Genomic DNA, 9,780 nt, shown 5'->3' with positions numbered 1-9,780 from the left:
GTTAGGTGAAATTTTCTTCAACAGCAATTGTCCTAAAAAAGCACCGTTTCATGACGTGACACATTTTACATTCTGCGAACGAAAGAAAGCATAATACGCTGATATAATTTCCTACTACGTATCGTGCTCAGTACTCGAGCCCACCTTGCAGGACATACATCTACAGCTGTATATTTAGCGAATAACGGCTTCGTTGAAGGCGCGGCCTTAAAGTTCATAGGCAGTCAGGGCTTCTTGGTGTCCACGGTCAATGACGATGAACGGCCGCTAACAGGAATATTGCTCCCCACTCACTCACACGCCTGAGCCATTTGCCGTGGTTTTGCTTTTACGCCAGGCAATACGACCTTCTCACGTGCGCCAAACCTAGAGCACGACAAATTAGGTTTCGATCGGGTCGGCTGCTTCCATTACTCCGATATGGAAGCGCGCTTTATAACCTCCTTTAACGAGTTTTTGCTCGGGTGATTTCCCAGATACCAAGGACAAGGATCAATAGAGAACCCCTTTGTTTTCTTCCTTTCATATATTGAACCGCTAGAGTACTAACCTTCGACGACATGAGGGAGTTAAATAAAGACTAAGATTGGCGTGCTTTGTAATTGGGTCGGAAAACAAAGACATCCCGCGTGGTTAAGACGTCAGATTACCGTGTATTCGATTTTCTGATTTTATTTCGTTTTTTAGGAAGGGAGCGGGGAGGAGAAGGGGCGGCGCAGATGGTTTAACACATCAACGTTTTCTTCTTTCTTTCCAATTCCCGGTGAGTCCCTCACAGCCATTGCTGCTTTTTAATGTTATCGCTACTGTTTTTGAGTAACGTGTTCCTGGAGAATCATCATATCTATCTGCGGTTCACAATCATTGTGTGAAACACTATAATCTCTAAATACATCCCCCCCGAACAGAGGCAGAAAACATATGCGCGTACAAAATTATGCGGGGCACATGACGCGTTACATAATTCCTGGCTTGCCGAACTACTTATGCACGAGCAAATTGAACGAACGAACTTTTAGCTACCTGTGTATACGCATTACTTGCCCAACATCATATTATTTGTGTTCTTTTGCATTGTAAACAGAAACTCAATATTCATTATTGATTGCATATGCTTTATGCAGGCTCACTTCCGGATGCGTTGTACTTATGTTCGTTTTTCTCCAACTTGTTCAGCACATTTGATGCTCCATATTTGTTGTGTGTCTTCTTTATTCTTCAGCCGGTGTTTTTTTTTTTTTTTGCCGCGGCAATTATTACTTTTCGAGTCGCACAGTTTTAACAGCTATATTAGCGCAATGTAACTCGACGTCGCGTCCGTTTCAGATGAAGAAAAAAAAAATGTTCCTTTCTAAGAACGGCTTAGTTAACAAACCATAGAGCCGGCGCCACTCAATGTGAATAAAAGTATATTCAAAGTGCTGTATTACAAAATTTTGTGTGTCGTCGAAAACAATGCGCTAGTTTTGAGCTTTGTGCGAATCGTGTGTTCACGCGTTCGAACGACTTTCTTACCGCGTTTGTTCACGAGTTCGTGTAAAACGATTCATATATATTCCGTGAAATATGTAACAGTTTCTGACTTGTTTGCTCGCGTTTGTTTTTTGTCTGTTTTGAGCTGAACTGTCTTCGCTGCGTACTGTTTGTTTAAGAGAGAAGGACTAGCGGGCATTACCTAGGATGGCATCCTCTCCTACGCACATACGTTTAATTTAAAAAAGTGGTAGGCTACTCAATTGAGGGATTCAAGTTCAATAAAGGAGATGTTGGCGTCGTAACAGATGATAGCCAACACTAGCCAATGTTAACCAGTTCTATTGGGGGCTGGTAGTAGTCAATCAGATACGTTGGTTGAGATAACGTGTCTTACACGTTCTGTTAGAGTACATGTATCCGGGGAATTGCAATTAACAGTATATCGTAATAAAGGTCACACGGTTCTTTATGCGTAAGACAACTCTAAGCCGAAAGCCGCCTTCTTTTTCTTTTCAGTCGACTGTATTGAAAGCTTTCTGCACCCAAGTTCGCACTGCCTCCTCGATCGGAGGCGTTGGAAGCTTTCTGCACTTCACGTGGTTTTGCAGTGCCTCCGGGATCGGCCCACCTTTGACTAAGCGACGATGTGATGTGATGACGTCATCGTGTGACGTTATGGTATATGACGCCATCGTGATGTCATCATTTGGAGACCTCTGACGTCATGATGACCTCGTATGGTGACATGATCACGTGATTATCATATTTTGCATCACTCGTGTTGACGCCGACGCCGCCGCGGATGGTCACCTTTCGCGTTTGATGAGACATCTAAGGCTTTTGCATTGACAACAGCCATCTATTTGTATTACTCCTGCAAGCAGGCTTTCTTCACTTTCCCTCGTGTATAACAGGGCTTCATAATGTGTACAAGCACGATCATGCTAATCACTCTTCTGAGTTATCGCAACTTGTTCTGGAAACAAGAACAGCAACTGCCTATCATTAGCACTGATCTAGGGATCTCCGCTTTTCTACCTATGTGAGCGCTTGAAGAAGTCTCGTTTGTCCATCGTTCTCACGTGACCTCTGCACCTGACTTTCATTTCGAGAGACGGAGCACCGCAGTCCCTGTATGGCGACGCCATAAGTCACTGCTACGTAAGGCGGCATCGCGTGGCTGCGACGGGTACTCCCTGCCGAACTGCGTCGGGGCATCGGTCATTGCCTCCTGGCTGTGACACTCGTGTGTTCGCGTCGGAGCACCGGATAGCGGGGAGGAGGGGGGGGGGGGTGATGAGCGAAATAACTTATCCAAGATGTTGCGTCAGAAACGCCGCACGAAAAAGTTCCTCTTCACTCTTGCTTTTTTTATACCCTGCTTCAGCATCAACCATGTTGTGAGTCGATAGGCACATGCTAGATTTAGTTACGAATATTATGAATAGATTAATACAAACATTTACACGTCATGCGCCTCGGGGCATTCGTCACGCGCATAAGCTTTTAAATGAGAAAGGAGATAAAGGTGCTCATGAAGTTCAGAAGGAGAGGCTTGCGGGCTAGAAGGGGTCGCAAGAGAACATGATGGTAAGTACATAGCACCTTGACCTATCGTCATCTGTTTTGGTGTTTGTGTTTGATCGCGCCGAAGTGCTAGTACTTGAAACGGTAGCTTTCGTTTATCGAAAGCCAAACATTTCTTGGCGAACCAAAACACTATCTATCTATCTATCTATCTATCTATCTATCTATCTATCTATCTATCTATCTACCTATCTATCTATCTATCTATCTATCTATCTATCTATCTATCTATCTATCTATCTATCTATCTATCTATCTATCTATCTATCTATCTATCTATCTATCTATCTATCTATCTATCTATCTATCTATCTATCTATCTATCTATCTATAAAAATGAGCATAATGTATAAATGAGCAAGTTCTCACCACGGGGAGAGAGAAACGAAGGAGGAAATGCGGGGATCTTAACCAGTGTTGTACCCGGTTGCCTCACCTGTAGTTGGGGAATACACAATGACACGGAGTAGGCGTTCACTTAGACGAACAGTAAGCGTTAATTTTACGCCATCTACTTCTCGTTTGACACGTATCCTCCGGCTTCATTACGCCCCGAAAGCTAGAAACATTACACCAATGCAAAGAAAGCTGTTAAGGTATAGCGCTTGTACCATGAGCGACTGCACATGCACCAAGGGGCACCGAGCAGAAATCAGAACCATCGCTCGATTGCTCAATCAGGATCTCGCAATTTCCTACACGACGCAAAGGAAGTAATTATGATAGACAGAGCAAAATACAAAGAGACGATTGTTAGCTCCATGTCTACGTCCTCCCTTCTAATCGCAAGGGATACAAGTCTCATTGTCGAGGGCACTGATCAGTGCCTGATGTTGCGAAAAGTTCTCACACACGAGCGGATCCGAATGCTTCGCATGAATAAGTTAGTCTGGAATTAGAGGATCGCAGGAAAGTTGATCCCCACTCCGCATCGACGAGTGTGCGAAAGCAGTGGTGTTACACGTAGCCGCTAATTGCGAGGAGCGATCATTGTTAATGATAATTGATGGCACAATTTCCTGTTGCTGCACTCTCCAAGTCCCCTTTGGTATTTATTTGTCCTTGCTTATCCATTACATCCCAATGAGCCGCATCATTATTTTTCCTTGGTGTCCAGTATTGACGCGTTGAGAAAATTTTATCGAAACATTAAACCGTGCATCCAAACTCATCTCGGTTGAGAGAGAGAAACAACTTTAGTGACGGCACAGCGAGGTCGTTGAATTTAGCTTGCCGGTGGTTCGAATGGTGGTGGCAAGTAGCTCGCCACGACTTTTTCGGCCCAGTTACTTCTGTCTGAATAGGTTGTTGAAGCTGCAGGCAGAAGTGCTTCAATGAAACACTGCTCTAGAATTTTCTCGATAATATTACAAACACGTTGTGTCGGTGTCATCAGAGCGAAGTTAGTTAATAGGTGAACAAGTTGGGACATTACTGAGCCGGCCACTCTGATGCAGTTAACGCCGTTACAGCGAGTAGGCAACAATGAAATGAAGCAAACATGACGATATGCAAACAAGAAAGAGGGTTGGCAGGAAGATGAAGACGACGTGACCAGCAGCGCGGAAACAAGGCAAATCTCAAACTTGAAGCGAACATTTGGAAAACGGCTCTTGTCTTCGTCAAATTAGAAACGTCTCCTCCTCAAAATGTCAGTTACAATGTGGAAGCCTTGGTTGCGTACTGTTGATCAATCATCATGGAACGTTTTATGGTAGTATGTTTCGGAAGTTTCGCAGCAAAATGCGCGAGGACGATGAAGTTGACGTGAGTATTCAGAGGGGATTTCGTGTCGATAGTTCAAATTGGAAAGCACGAAACAGCCAGCACTTTTCATAATTGGTTCAGCCGTGATTTCACCCATTAAGGTTTATTTTATGCTATTCAATTCTTACATTTCTAAGCTCATGCACTGGTGTGACAAAAGGTAGAACGAGTCAATCTTTCTCAGAACCACATCTCTGAAAGCAAGTACGAAATAAAATATTATTTTAACACGAAAGTGTTTTATGCCGGGGTCCATCAAGACTTTCGTGACGTATTTCCGTCACGGAAATACGACATGTGCACGCGCTTATCTCGTGGAGGGGAGGGGGGTGTATGTCGCGCTTTCACCGCGATGTCCACGCTGAAGTTACAGAGCGTACGAAGGTCGCTTCGCTCGCTGCAGCGGCCGCGTTTACGAAACGAGCACGCTGTTCAAACAGAAATAAGTAACAACTGTGACACTTGATAGTTCGCGCTCGTCCTGTGTGTGTTCTTTTCGTGCGTCCTTTGCGCTTGAGTGACGCGCTGGAAATTTCGAGCTGCTTACCGTTGTTCGCGTTACATGCCAATTTGTTGCTATCGCATTCGTTGCTTCGCCGTTGCGGTGAAACTGCGACTTTTTTTATCATTGCACAGAAACGAGTTTTATTTAACTTCGGAAACTTATGCGTTGATGTAGTATTTTACGAAGCATAAAAAGTAACAAACGGCCGCTAAATTTGAAAGGCAGACGACAAGACCAGCGTTCGCTCTGCGACTGCTTGCTGTCTGTTTCTTTCGTTGTTTGGTTATGCCGTACAGGTGGGTGGACTTTTACAGCGAAAGCTGTTATGAGATCATTTCAACGGCCGTTTTTGGCGCCGTTGTTGTCCGCCGCCGCCGCCGGTGCCCGTAACCACTATCGCGCAAAATAAAAAAAAAAGAAATAGGAAAAAGCTTCCAGGATGGAACAGGGTTCGAACCTGGACCCTCTGTGTGGGAGCCCAATGTTCTACCTCAGAGCCATGCCGGTGCTTGAAACTGTCTTGCAAAAAGACGCTATACAGGCTTCATGTCCGGAAGGAACCACACTATTCTATGTAATGTAGCGTGCTAGAAGAGTGAAATAACAAACCCATTACAAAGGGCTCTGCCATAATTCTTCATCGTCATCAGGCACAAGATCAACAAAGTGCGCATAATGCCTTACATGTTTTTAGCGGGTACCACGGCTCTCCGTTGAATGACGAAAAATGGCATAGTGGCTGCTTCTCTATTTCACAGAAATTATGATGAGTTATAGCGTAGTGGGTTCCTCGCAAGTGCACTTGTATTGGTTGCCAAAGAAGCCCATAAGCCCATGATCCATTTCCTCAGGGTTTCAATAAAGTTCTTCCCCCCCCCCCCCATTTTCTTTCTCACGTCAACGTATGTTATATTGCATGGTGGGAGAGCGAAATAGCGACCGGTCATCACACAATGCGAATTACGTAACTGGTGAGCCGTTTAAAGCTTCCAACCTATTACAAAGGGCTGAGCCACAATTGTTCATTATCATCAGTCGTCATGTCAACAAAGTGCAGACAATGCCTTACAGATGTGTAGCTGGTACCTCGTTTCTGCGCAGAATGACGAATAATGACGCTGTAGGAGCTTCCCAACTTCAGAAATAATGTGATTTATGGCGTAGTGGGTACCTTGCTAGTGTACTTGTATTAGTAGCCCCAAGAGAGTTTACAACGAGCTCTAGAAATGCCGCTCTTCCAGCTCTCGCTGTGACTGTGCTGCGCTTTCCGCGCAGGCCTGGCGTTTTTATTCTAGAATATAATACGCGTGAGTAAGATCCATTTATAAAAGTTTGGTCTTAAAGAAGTTATATTTGCGCCGTCGTATCCGCTTTTTACCCGATGCCTTGCTCAACAGCAGCCAACACAAGCCTCGCAGACACGTATACCGTCATTCCCACGGCGCCAACGGCGCCTCTTAAGAAATTCTCATATACGGTGGCGTCACATTTCCCTCTAGGTATTATTGTGAGAAACTCTCCGGCTCTCTGACGCTCGCCTGGCTGTCGTACCGCGTTCCCCGCTCGCCCTGTGAGAAATAATGGCCAGGCTAGAGGGAAGACACGACGTTGCTCGCGTTTCTCTTCGCGTTTCACGACGCTTTGAGGGAGTGCATATCGAGTATTAGTGTCTACTATGTGCTTGCTGATGCCCTCTTTGCGCGGGATTCACAATACGCGGTGTCCAGGTATATCTTGACAACTTCAGCTGCCGCAAGGGTTAAATCATGATCATGGGCTTTTGTAGTCGGGGCGGAGACATAGGCGTCAACGTGAGTGCGTCCACATCAAGCGGTGCTACATCTGCCAAACAACAATAGACATTGTACAAGCTCTCATATACCGATGCACTATAAACCACCAACCACTTCTGTGACGACACGTTTCACTTTTGTGTTATACCGATTCCTATGACGGAGGGATCAGCCATCTTTTTTTTTTCAGGCATTTTCAATTACGTGACTTCAGCAGCTAAGACTCAGCATTCGTTTAACCCCATATAATAATGCACTAAGCGACGCAGCAAATTATGTTTATTATGCAGGATACCAGACGGTACCGCCGTAGACGTTAGGCTCGAAGCAAACGGCTTTGTATTAATACAAAATACTGCAAGGGTAGAACGTATTCTACAACATTAAAGTCAGATCCGATTTTTTAGACTGCCGTTTTATCCGATATGCTGAAGAGGCTTCAATTTTTAACCACTTCATCCACTGCAAGAAAGAACAAAGTTTACTCATGCTCGGTAAAGTGTGTCTGTATCAGAGTGAATGCTTATGTGCACATCCGGAAAGGTCGTTACTTTTAAATAATGAAGGTTAGTGTGTGCCCACATAATTTACAGCGAAGTTGCGCCACAATTAATTTTATTCCAAACGGTTGCTGCACAATAATGTTTTCTACATTTATCAATTTATTTATTTTTTCCTATCTATGCACGCCATCAATGCGTACGCCGTAAAATGAATGAAGTCAGAAAGATATACGTAAAGTATTAGATTAGACGAACGTTTTTTTCAGGGGCCATTATTGGTGGATTTGTTCTTCAGCTACACTTTCTTGTGGCAAAAAGCAGTGAAATAGGTGTAAGGTGCGCTTGGCTTGGCAAATGAAGTGCGTACTTGAGGCACTCTATGCCTGCCGTGCTCTTTAATTCTTTGGCTGTTTCCTTTGCGAGAGAGACGCTACTGTGAAATAAGATCAAAATATGCTTTTCGTGGAATGAATTCGATGACTGCAGACAAAATCTCAGCCAAATCTTGTTTTCTGTCCCACACCCTCGCTGTCACATTTCTTTGACAGTTGCAAAAACGGGTATTATCTTGCGTTCGAGAAAAAGGCAAGGAGTTAAAAATAGAAACTGCTGTAACGTTAGAAGACTTGCTAATGCGCTAGCGCTGACAAAGAGGATATACAAGACGGTTTCGTTTCTTGCATTTGTTTGTGTTCATACGGATTCTTGTTTCCCAACATGAATGTCGCATTAGAGAAAGAAAGCCATTCTGAAAGAGACACGAAACGTCGGGGACTGAAAACGCACGGTCTACAGTGTATTCAAGCACCGCTTAATTTAATTCCCGCTGCGCCGTTCCATCCAGAAAACTTTAAGGGCTTCGCCTCTGTCAACGTCGGCATTCGCGTCGAGGAATAGATTCATCCAAACAAGGATAAAATAATACCGAAAGAAATAAAGAAAAAAGACTGATATGGAGTGACGGCGTGCGTATTAGTGCGAAGCGCCAGAAAGTCATAGCAAAGTTACCACGTGCAAAAAATAAAAATAAAATGTTACATAGAAGTCGAGAAAACTACGTACGCAGTTCAGATTTCGAACTTTATGGAGCAAAAAATGAGATGGCAAACAGACGTTCGCGTACCCTACGGGAAAATTGTAATCAAAGAACTCGTAGCTGTTTCGAAGCAAAGCAAACGAAACGCGTGCAGATTCAGTTGACTTGGAGTGTCATTCACGAATAGATTTGCCTACGGAGTCGGAATGGCAGACAGTGCTGCGTGTGATCACTGTGGCAGCGAGGAAACCACTGCCCACGTCCTTTGTCGTTGTCATCACTACAGCTTCCAGAGACAATAGCTCTCAACAACGTTAGCACACCTCGATTACGAGCCGCTTTCCGAGCAATCAATCTTGGAATGCCAGAGAGAGAGAGAAGAAATAGTAGAGAAGGAAAAGCAGGGTCGTTAACCAGTCAAGGACAACCGGTTTGCTACCCTACACATGAGAACAGGATGGGAGAGATTGAAAGATGGGGAGGAAAGAGAGAGAAGGACAGTACATAGAACGGCCCAGCTTCCAACCGGAAAGCGACGAAGGCGCTGCTGAAGTTTCTGTGATAAACCGGCCTCGCTGAACAACTATGACACTCCTATGCTTGCTTGTGTGTGCGTGCGTGCGTGTGTGTGTGCGTGCGTGCGTGTGTGTGTGTGTGTGTGTGTGCGTGTGTGTGTGTGTGTGTGTGTGTGTGTGTGTGTGTGTGTGTGTGTGTGTGTGTGTGTGTGTGTGTGTGTGTGTGTGTGTGTGTGTGTGTGTGTGTGTGTGTGTGTGTGTGTGTGTGTGTGTGTGTGTGTGTGTGTGTGTGTGTGTGTGTGTGTGTTCTTTTATATCTTTTTACTCTTTCTCTCATCCTTTTCTTTCTTACCTTTCTGTCGCCCTTTTACCCTTCCACAGCGCGGTAGCAAACCGGATGAGTTTCTTATGGTTAACCCCTCTGCCTTTCACTTAACCTTTCTCTCTCTATCCATATACTGAAGAACCCAATAGCGGAACTTCCGGTCGCCGTCACATCCGGAACGTCGCGTGACCTGAGCTGAAACGTCACGTATAACGGCATACAAGGGCCAAAGTTTGAATTGAAGTGATATGTTCTGCCTGGCGTTCTACAAGC

The sequence above is a fragment of the Rhipicephalus sanguineus genome, chromosome 4 (genome assembly GCF_013339695.2).
Source record: "Rhipicephalus sanguineus isolate Rsan-2018 chromosome 4, BIME_Rsan_1.4, whole genome shotgun sequence".
In the NCBI taxonomy this organism is placed as follows: Eukaryota; Metazoa; Arthropoda; class Arachnida; order Ixodida; family Ixodidae; genus Rhipicephalus; species Rhipicephalus sanguineus.
This window is presented reverse-complemented; position numbering follows the sequence as displayed.